We start from the raw sequence: 11,320 nt of genomic DNA, 5'->3' as shown, positions 1-11,320 counted from the left end.
AGTCACCCATCTACCCTCCCTTCTAACACTCCTTGACCTGACAGAAGAGTGAGCCTATGGCTTGAACAGGCGCCTCATTAAGGAAGCTAAGTGGTCAGGAGACCACAAAAGGTGTTTCACTTTCCCCAAGGAACTCTGTGTGATGTCACCACACCTGCCAAGATCGCTAAAGTCCATGGAAGGAAGACACAAAGTATTGGCAAGAGTGTGCAGGATACTCCCTCCTCTGCTGACGGGATTCAGCTTGTAAGGCCCCTTGACAAATTCTTTGGAAACATCTGACAAAGCTGCATATGGGCATACCCATGCCTCCAGGGTATATATACACCCTAGAAATACATACACAACCCCCCAAGACTCATACCCTAGGCCCAAATAGGGAAGCATCCAAATGTGCCCAGACTGCAGAACAGGTGGATACATTGTGGTCTATTCCCTAAGTGCAAAACCGGGCAACACTTACAAGGACCCAAACTATTGTGTGCAGTCAAGGCGAGTGCGAGGGCCTCTGAACCAAGGAAGCGGGGCCAAAGAAATCGTGATGTAGAATTGCATTTAAATGAATACGTGCTTAAAGGAAATTTTATACCTCTATCAGAAACGGAAGTAGGTATCACTAATCATACACACACACATACACACATCTTCTCCAAATAGGTAATAAATGCAAAACAACGCCACTAGATTCCGGTTTGATTGCCTGACAAAGTCTCTGGCCTGAGACCACTTTTTCCTCATGGAAAAAGTCTGTTGGTATTAGAGAGGTGTTCAGAATGTATTAGCATCGCACTGAGCATTTATTTGAATGTAATGACAGGGATGGTTCTTTTTTAAGCCCTGCGTGGTGATGGCAGCTGCATGTAAGCCCCACTGCTGTGACGTGCAGCCCTCTGGGAATGCAGCTGGTCACCCCAACTTCCTGGGGACAGTGAGGGTCCCCAGGTCCAAGGCCCTCTGTCTCAGATAAGAATGCGTGTTCCTGACAAAAGACAAATGAGGCCATTGAAATGAGCACAAATGATTTCTAACCACCACGTAACCCTACTGTAAACCATTATTTCTGGAAACACAAAGTAACAAGGTCTTTTCAAGGCAGTTTTTAACAAAGTCCAACTATACCTTGGGTAAAGGAAATGGATGAGCTCACATTTGGTGCTGTGTGAGGCTTCTTCTTGACATTTCATTTCCCCCTAAGCTTTGTCCTAAAATGATGAGAAGTCTCTACTTGCCGGAAGCCCATGTCCAAGAGCCACCAAGGAGCGGGCTCCAGGCAGGGGCATGGTCAGGATGATACCTGTCACCCTAACTTTTGGCTACTCTGCCTGTTGGATTCCTGCTCAGGTCTCTGCTGCTCCCATAAGATGAAAAGTCAGTAACATCCATCCGACCGTCATGTCTCTCTTCCAGTCTTCAATTTATCTTTTTCTTTTTTGTGCGTTGCTTTCCCCATGTTTGGACCCCCAGAATAAGCTTAGGGAAATCCTAAAAATTCAGTTTGAAAGCATTTCTAAAAACGAGGCATTTTAAAGTTTCCTCGGATAAAATAGCAGCGATTTCCATAACTGCTCCTTACTATTTATATACCAGTCTGGGGTGGGGTTGGGGCGGGGGAAATCTGCTCTTGGGAATGCCCTTTTCTATCTTATATGGAGATATGATAACGGGGTGAGGAATTTAAAGGTGTAATTTGCAGCTTCAGGAGCAGAGCAAAGAGAAGAGTAACCTTCATCTGAATAAAACATGCTATGAATATATGATTTCACAAAGGAAACTATAACCTGCTCAAATATCACACATCAACCCTTAGACAAGCAGACCTGGGTCCACTACTCAAAAAGTAGAAATAATTCTTACATGAAAGAAAGAGCAGTGAGGATAGAAAGAATGAAGGTAGGGCACCTGGGTGGCTCAGTCGGTTAAGTGACCAACCCTTGGTTTCGGCTCAGGTCCTGGTGTCAGGGTCGCGGGATCCAGCCCCACACGGAGCTCCGAGCTTAGCTCAGAGTCTGCTGGAGAGATTCTCTCTCTTTCCTTCTCCCTCTGCTCCTCTTCCTGCTCTCACTGTCTCTCAAATAATCAAATAAATCTTCAAAGAAAAAAAAAAGAAAGAAAGAAAGAATGAAGGTGGTCATAGCAAGCCCCCCCCCCGACAGGTGTGTCCTTAACTAAGAATCAAAGAAGTAAACTGTGGGGTACCGTCAGTCCCCGGCGCACAGCCAGGGCTCTGGGAGTGTGGTTCCTTATGGTTACCATCCCGATTCTGCCTTCTAGTTGCTACACTGAGTTACTCCAAAGGGGTCACCTTCTCGCGGAGGAATTCCTGTGTCCTAAAATTGTGTGCCCACCCTCCAACCACACCCCCTCCCCCTGCTCCTCACTTTGCTCTTACCCATGACCCTTCTGTTCCTGAGATGTCATTGCTAATACACCTGTTCGTTGTCTGGAGGCCCCATCCCAGAATATAAGTCCCCTGGCCGAGGGCGGGGGGCATTTTCCTCTGCCTTTTTTCATGTTTTATTCCCAGGCCTGAGGCAGTGCTTGACACACAGCAGAGGCTCTGGGACGAGTGATTGTCTTCTTAATTAACATAGCTAACTGTCAACTCCAGGCCGAACCATCCACAACTCTTGAGAGAGGAGGACAGTTATGATGGGACCTTGTTCCTCCTAAGCAATCCATCCTCCCTCCTGGGAAAAGTTCTCGTTCTCCAGTCAACAACTGGACCTCCTTGTATTGCATCCAGCAAAATGACCTCTTCACCACCCCCATCGATCACCTTGTCTGCATTTGGGGGCTAAACTTTCACCCGCTTTCCCATCCCCAGCTGGATGTCCCTGTGGGAGGTTCTCCAAGATCACCATCCGTGCACCCACGTCTGCCTGGGATGACGCATCATTAATTTCTGGGCAGCCAATTGGTGATTCGAGTGTCCTGGAGAAGTAAAGTATGACCATTAAAGACTCAGGTAGGGAGGCTTCCCAAACAGGATGAGAAGGAGATCCAAACTGTGCCTGGTGTCCAGCTGGGAAGTGGGTGGTCCATCCGCCAGCCAGCTGATGCGGTCACAAGACGGGGTGGCAGGGGGAGGGGAAAAGGGGTGAGCCTCTTCTTTGTCACAGGCAGTTTCCGTGGGGTCCCCCTATGGGAGACCACAGGTACCTTACCCTACACAAGCCTTTCTCTTGCTGGGCTTGGACCCCCTCGGATCCTGTCCCTGGAGCTGAATGCAATCTCGTCCAGCCTCTCCCTCTGCTTCTGCTTCATCCCTCCAGCTCAGTTTCCTCATTTATAAAATAGACACAATAATAGCATCTGTTATTATTAGCACCCGCTATTAAATGTCTTAGTGCCTCGTGCTTGGATCTGGCTTTGATTTGTAACTAACTATCTAAGTGTAGGCTTTTTTTCTCTACGATTTATTTCCAGCTTTCCTCTCGCTGGGTCCCTTCCCCCATCTGCCCCGGTTTCTCTCCCTGCCATGGCATTGGGTCTCACATATCATCTCTGACCCCAAGTCCCCTGGATTTTGGACTTCTGCTCCCTACAGCTCGCAGCTGTGGGGGTTCCAAAGGAGGAACAATCTGCTTTTCCAATCCTGGCTTTCACCTGAACACAAATTGAGAATCATCTTTGTGCTCAGTCATGGGTTTGGGGTAAAATGTACACATGTGAGTTGTAACTATTCCACAAATCCAAATTTCAGCCACCTGGGAGATCAGATGGACGGATTGGCTCTGCATGTCCCTGGAAGGGTAGCGGGCCCCCAGAGGCTGGGTGCAGACCCCTCTGTTGCCCATGGCCGTCGCACACCCCAGGGCCTGTGACCCCCATCCCACAGTGCGGAGGCCTCATCAGTGACCCGACTGCTACCAGTCTTGGAAGGGGTGACGCTCTCCCAGGCACAGGGCTGGATGAAAGGTATTGGTTACCCCGCAAATATCTGTTAAGTGAAGGAAGGAGTCAATGAGCGAATAGATGTGTGCACGACACCGACTCCAATGAAACAAGACTTGCTCAGGAATGAAAGTGGGTCAATTACAGGTGCCTCCTTCTGGCTGCCGTGGCGCTGGGCCACCTGGATCTCCATAGGTTGTCACTTAGCTGCAAGGGGTCTGGTGAGCTGACCGTCTCTGCCTGTCGCCCTCTGGATCTGCTGTGGCTTTCCCTCTTCCCAGACAATGAGCCAAGGGCTCAGCAAATCACAGCAGGGGCACAGAACTGGCCAGTTCTGCCCCGTGCCCAGGACTCTGCCAACAGGCAGACTCTGGTCCCGGCCGTCCCGCTGTGTGGGCTGAAACTCTCACAGATCCGTTTCCGGAATCCTCTCTGCCCAAATCTGCTTCCTCCCACTGAGATCTTCTGAGGGCTTTGCCCTCCATGAACTGTTCATACTCCTAACTGCCTCTCAACATCCACTTCCCAGAGAACCAAATGGACAAAATGTCCTTTCCCATTGGTACCTCTGAGATTCTAAACCAGCAAGGATGTTTTGAAAAACAGAAATATTGGATAACATGTCAAGTCTGGAAGCCCAGCAGCTACGGCTTCCTGGGAGCCACATGCCCACGTCCTGTGGGCTCTGGTCATCGCGGAAAAGGAGATTGGAGGCCTGCCAGGATTTTGTTTAGTTTCTGCTCTGGAGATCGGGAAAGTTCCCACACCCTGGACACGATGAATGTTGTAGCCACCAAATCCCACCCACGTGATGAATCCAAGCTCCCTGATCTTGACCTTTGTGCATCAGCTTCTCTGAGGAGCTGGGAAACTGGATACATTTGCCCAAAGACTCTTATGTATGATTAAAAATATGCCCTTAGTCCTTTGGGGAAGAAATTGGAAGACCACATGTTCAAGTAGACGTGTTCCATCTTCTCTTACAAACAAGGATGATCTGGCAACGCTGACTCACATTCCCGCCTGGCAGGAAGTGCTGGGGGTAGTGAGGCAAGGTTGTCTTCTCAAAGGGCACCTTTGGGGTGCCCACGCCCCCACTCCTCACTGTTTACCCTGATATCCAGGGCCATGGGAATTATATTCAACACAACGTTCATACTGTGTTATTTCTAGTGGAAGCATTAAGAGGAAAGCCAGACTTATTTTGGGAGCTATGTCTTTACCCAAAGTGGGAAAATGACAGGTAGATGAAGAGGACCAGTTATTTCTAGAGAAGTGAGAAAGCCCTTTAATGGTTTGGGGAAGAATTATATGCAGATCAGAAGTGCTCCCAGCACGCTTCACTCCTCACCATCCACCTGTATGTCATGACTTCTGGTCATCCAAATTCTCTCCATGAGGTGAACACCGACACTGTCTTCAGGCCAGTGATGAATAGGGTCATTCTAAATTCCCTGAGCACAGTGGCCAGGCAGAGACATGGTTGGGGACACAGGTCAGGTCAAGGTTAATGCTTCCCCATGCTTGATCTGGTCACTTTTCCAACCCTGAATGGGTCAAATCCAGTCTCATTTAGGGAAATTATTTTATTTGAATGCAGTATTAGAATATGATCCCAAGATGAGCTTAGGATGGCAGCCATCTCTTTGTCTAGAGTCTAGCCAAGATGGTGTGTCCTCTGTCTCAACTTTACAGAGTTCCTCGTGTCTCAAAACTTCCAAAATTGAGTATTTGGCTGAAGGCTTTATTTCATCACATCTATTGATGAGCATTAAGGAAGAAAATTAAAGTTGGGTAAAACTGAAAACCATTCTTTTGCTAATGAGAGACATCTGTTTATTGCTTTTTTTGGTAAATGTACATTTGCTTAATAGGTACTTTTTTTTTAAAAAAAAAAGAAACACCAAGCAAAGGGGTGCCATGACTTTGAAAAATTTATCAGAGTCACAGCCATTTGTTGTCATTAAACATACATTTAGTGAAGCGGCTGCTATTTACTGGGAGGAGGAAGACAGAGGGAGGCAGGAGCAGGTTTGGGAGAGATCCAGGGCTTAGTGAGGTGCGTCTCTGTGAGAGGCAAAACAGCACCCCTGACAGATGACCATGTCCCCAGGACCTTCGGTGCCAAGTGGGACTTCGCAGAGGTGATTAAGGTTGTGGAGATGGGAAAACTATCCTGGTTTGTCCACATGGGACCAAACAGAATCACAGAGCTCCTCATAAGGGGGAGGTGGAGAAGAGGGGATGTTCACAACAAAGGTCACAAAGAAGACAGAGCAGGAGCCCAGGAATGCAGACAGTCTCTACAACCTGCAAAAGACCCCAAGACCAATTGTCCCCCAATGTAGCCCTACCAACACCCGCATTTTAGAGCTCGGGATCTCCAAAACTATCAGAAAATACATTTGTTTCCTAAAACTGCTGAGTCCATGGGGGTTTGTGTTAGCAGGGGTCAGAAGGGAATCCTGTGCCTAAACACACGGCCTCCTGGATACAAGGAGAGCCCAGATTAACACAGGGCACTGGAAGAAGGACTGGGGTGCAGCCATTCCCAGCAGGCTTGAGGAACGGGATAATAGCAAGAAAGCTTGCCAATGTGTCATGTCCACCTTTGTCTTCAGTGAAAGCTTGCTCGGGTTCAAGGAACAGAGGGTATCTCCTAGGCTCTGGGGTAGCCTGAGGACACGGGCAAACATGCTACCTTCACTCTTCATCTCTTACAAGTAACTGTGGATTTGCTGGACAACATCCTTTGAGCTCTAAAAGGAAAGTAACATCCTATGAAACAGATCTTTGTTCTTACATCAAAAGCTGATGAAGAGCCCTTTCCCTCTCTTGCTCCCCTAATTCTGGAGCAAGCCTGAGCTCTTTGGGAAATTTAAGTTTTTCTCACCATGTGTGCTATGGACCATGTGTCCTCTACCAGCCCGGTTCCTCACCATCACTGACGCATCTGGGCACTGCTCAGCTGGGAATTGGGGACAGTTTCTGTCTACCTCAGGATTTAGGGACACTGGCCGGCCACCTGCTGTTTTTCCCAGGATTTTATGATATTCTATTTTACTCAGTGCAATGCAAACAATTGCTTAAAAAAATTGAAATGGCACCAGGCCTGTGCCTGGCTTTGTGTTCGGTGCTCGGGACGCAACGATTCTCGTGGTTTAAGTGGAGAGAGGGAAGGCCCTCAGACTTTCAAAACCCATTCTGTTCGGTGGGGTCACCGGCTCTTCGCTGGGGGCTGAACTTTTTGGAAGTTGTTCTATATTTCTAGCAATTTATCTTTGGAGTCTCCATTGAATAAGACTGAACGTCTAGTACATTAGCCAGCCTCAATGTGACAAGACATCCTCAAATTTACAGAAGGCTGTCCACCACCAGATTGCCATCAGCTCTCCCTGGCCATCATCCAATGCTTATAATTAATTACAGATCTTAAAACCAAGGCACCCACTAGAGAGATAATAACTAACAGGAGGCTTTCCGTTGGAGTCTCTGTTTATGTGTGTGAATTCCCTTCCTGTCCACCAGAGAGCTCCTAGACCGGGTCTTGGTGTGCAAATTCTAACTGTCATTCTTAGATCTCCTGGGCCTCTTTTCTTCCTGCACCAGGCAAAATTTTTTATTTCTTGATTACTGTGTATTATTCAGACACAAAGAGAGACAATTAGATGATCAATGGCCTTGGCCTGGATAGAACATTAATTATCATTGGGGTAAATGCCAGAATGCCTTCAGACAGCATCCAAGAAACAGTTGTTTTACTGTCAAGTTTAAAGTTTTGCATAAGAGGAAAAAGAAGAAGAAGAGGAAGAAGAAGGGGGAGGGGGAGGGGGAGGGGAAGGTTGGGAAGAGGAGGGGGAGGGGAAGAGTAGGTCCCACTGTTCAACCCCTGAGCTGGAACAGGGCCAGCTCTAGCAAGTGGCTTTCTGAGACAGGGTGTTCTGCTAACGACTGAGGAAAGATGCTGGTGGGAATGTTCCTGCGATTTGTGCTTTTGATCTAAGGAAGGTGGTTGACTTTGAAAAGTCAGTTCTTGATGCACGAAGAAACTCACTAAGACGACTAAATAAGACACACTTGATTTATGCGAACACAGTAAAATCTCTAGTTCTTCCCTCCTTTAGGGTGAAGTCCGAGCATGTTCCCCTCCTTCTCTGAACCTCACCAGGCCTCATCAGCAAGCTGAGGGCTGGAGAAGACCCAGGTCCCCCAAGGAAGGGGTGTCCTGGCCAAACCAAAGCTCTTGCACAATTATGGTGGAGAGATTTTGCACCTGTACCCCCTCTTGGGGTTTCATGAGGTGTAATAAAATAGCAATGATGCTGAAAAGTTCTGCCAAATCTTCTCTGCTGTGTCCGCTTCTTTCTCAAATACCTGCTAGTCGTGTAAAAAAGTACATGTGAACACATGCCCACAACATGGTTATTTGTCTCCGTTAAACACCTGACTTCTCGTACTGATCTGAACACAACTGTCTTAGCTTTATGATGGCCTCAGTCACCAAGGCTAAGTCTCAAAGGGCAGTCTGGCCAGCAAACGGTGGACACAGATGGAGTTGGATGGTGGGGATAGAGCCCCTAGTGACATTCTCTCGGCAGGAATTATTAAAAGGCTTTGAATTTACCAGAAGCTTAGCCACCTGAAATGAGATAGAATACCACTCTTGTTAGCAGGAGAGTACATGAGACATTTTTCCCCTCATCACTCTCATTCATTTAAGAGAATGAAAATTTTGAAAAAAATAATGTTTATGTCCATAAAAAATTGTGGCCAAACCCGATACATCAGAACTCTTTTAAAAATTGCTTTTCAGGCCAAAGCTTTGGGCAAGGCTTTCAGTAGCTTTTTCCATAGTTAGGATCTGGCGGGGGGGGGGGGTGGGGGCGGGGAAGTGTCTTCATCCCACTGTGGATTTTTAGTGACCACATCCTTTTAAGGTGAAATCCTAATTTCAGGTAACTCCTGAGTAATGGAGCATTCCGTTTTGTTTTGTTTTGTTTTGTTTTCCTTTTCTTTTTTCTTTAAAGGGGCATTTGGTTGATGTCAACCTGGCATTCATTGGAACTGAATTCTCTTTTCCATTTCCTTGTGTCTTCTCTGTCACTTAGGCCTTGAGGACATACTTGTATAATACTCCCAAATCATTCCTGATTTAGGATTACAAGTATGTACTTGTACTCCTAAATAACTTGTACTCCTAAAGGTACAAGTATGCACTAAATACATAGTACATACTATTTACGATGTACTCCTGATTTAGGAGTACTAAGTATGTACTAAATCCTTCCTGATTTAGGAGTTTGGGGGATACAAAGTATTTGGACCTTGGGTTCTGTAATATTTCTTTTCTCTGTGTTATAATACCTAGAAAAGTAATATCAAACCCATCCTTAGAACCCCAGGTTCTATGGGATTCTGATTGAGTGAGCAATGACCCAACGCAGCTATCATCTGCTAGGAGAAGCTTCATACCCGGCTATTGATATTGAATTTATGTTGCTGAACATAAAGTCATAAAAAGTCCCAGTTGCACTGTTTTATCAAAGAGGTGTTTCTTTATTGGTCTCTCATGAGTGATTAAACTTCAAATTGGCATCAATTTATGGGCTAAGTGGGAAGGGCCGCTCGGTAACTGGGACTTAATTATATCATCTGGTCCATTAAATGGCATTATCCGAAGTGATTTCCCGGATACATCTAAGGCATGTACCAAGTGGGAACTCTACTGTCAAGCATTTGGGAAACTACTTAAACTATTCAAAATGTCTCTAGATCTTGGCAATTGGGAAGTCAGTAAAGTGTGTTTAGCAGTGAAACAGCTGTTCTTCCTGTTCCAGCATTAAGAAATCGCTTGCAAAAGATGAATGTTCAATTAGAACCAGAGAGTCCCTTTTGTGGATCTCTCCTGGCAGGGCTGCCATGGACAGCAGCTCAGGTTGTTCACTGAGCAAGAATATCCGGGTGAAGGGGCAAGGAAGCACTGAGAGTTAGTCTTTATTATATACGATTGAATAAAAGTTGGTTTCAAATTCTTTCCCACTCCTATTGACAGGTGGGGTCTATGTCCCTGAATTTTAAATCTTGGCCCACTCTAGACCTTTGATCATTGGTTACAGGGGAAGTGACTCTGTTTCAGATTTTTCAGCTTCAGCATGAAGGGGAACTTTAACTGTGCCTTGCTTGAAACATCTGCCCTTGCTGCTGAGGGCTGCTCCCAAGGATGTTAATGCCCCAGCACAACCTGCTTGATCTAGAGCACGAGTCAGCATCTATTTCCTCTAAAGGGTCACAAAGTACATGTTTTAGGCTTTAGTAGCCACTTATAATTTTTGTTGCTGTTGTTGCTTCTTGTCCTCCCAGCCCTCTTTTCCCTTTTCCGCTGTCATCATAGCTGTTCTCTGCTCCTCTCGCTCCCCTTCCTCCCACTTTCATTCTTCCCCTTTAAGCATTTAACAATGTAAAAAAAAAAAGGTAGACGCACGAGCAAATAAATCTGTGTGTGCATCTTCACATACATGTGCTCTAAGGCACAGAGATAGCTGATAGCCATTTATTGCCAGAACAATGACAAAAACAGCCGTTTTTAACCACTGGACCCATTACAATATGATTACTTCTGGGCCCCATGCTTTGTGTTTCTGATCGCTGAGACCATCCACCGGTCCCGTGAAGTACTGTGACCATTACCATTTTGCAGGTGGGAAAACTCAGGCTGAGAGAGAGGGGGTGAGCTCTCCAAGGTCTAGGAGCATACAAGTGATGGAGCCAGGACGGATACACATCTCCTTCAGGTCCAGAGCTGGTTAAACCCAGACATCAACTGACATAAGTCCAGATGGCCCTGGTCGGCCTCCCACCATCAGACACACAGAACCAGGGAGTAGAAGCTTACGCCAGTCAGATCTAGTGGTTTCCTGGATTGTATTTGAGCCCATTTTGGAAAACATTATTATCGACTGGATGGGCCAAGTTTTTGCAGCTTTTCGAACTCCTGTGACAATTTCTGCGTGCACGAGAGGTAGTAAGTGATTCGTATGTGGAGAACATTAACGAAAACAATTGAACTAATAGTTTCCATTGGGGAGAAGGGTCAATTATGGAGAGCCAGAGACTGTCGGAGAGAAACATTTTGGTGTTCACACATTCTGTGCTAATGCGACAGATGATTTGCTCTTTATAGCTTAACAGAGAGTAAAGTAAATTACCCATAAAAGCAAAGAAAAGATTTTCTCTAACAAGGAATGTATTAAATATGCAAATATTTGAATACATCATAGAGCAGACCATAAAATGGGTTTGGTGCCTTTCCTTGATGGAGGGTTTGTAACACTGTTACAGAAATTTGGGCTGGTCGTTTCGTTTTAAGGTTTTACTCCATCAAATTCTGCAGCCTCTGCTTTTACTGATTCATACCATAATGGATGTC

The sequence above is a fragment of the Mustela putorius genome, unplaced genomic scaffold (assembly GCF_011764305.1).
Source record: "Mustela putorius furo isolate JIRA1106 unplaced genomic scaffold, ASM1176430v1.1 tig00537248_pilon_pilon_pilon, whole genome shotgun sequence".
Lineage (NCBI taxonomy): Eukaryota > Metazoa > Chordata > Mammalia > Carnivora > Mustelidae > Mustela > Mustela putorius.
Note: the sequence above shows the minus strand (reverse complement) of the source record.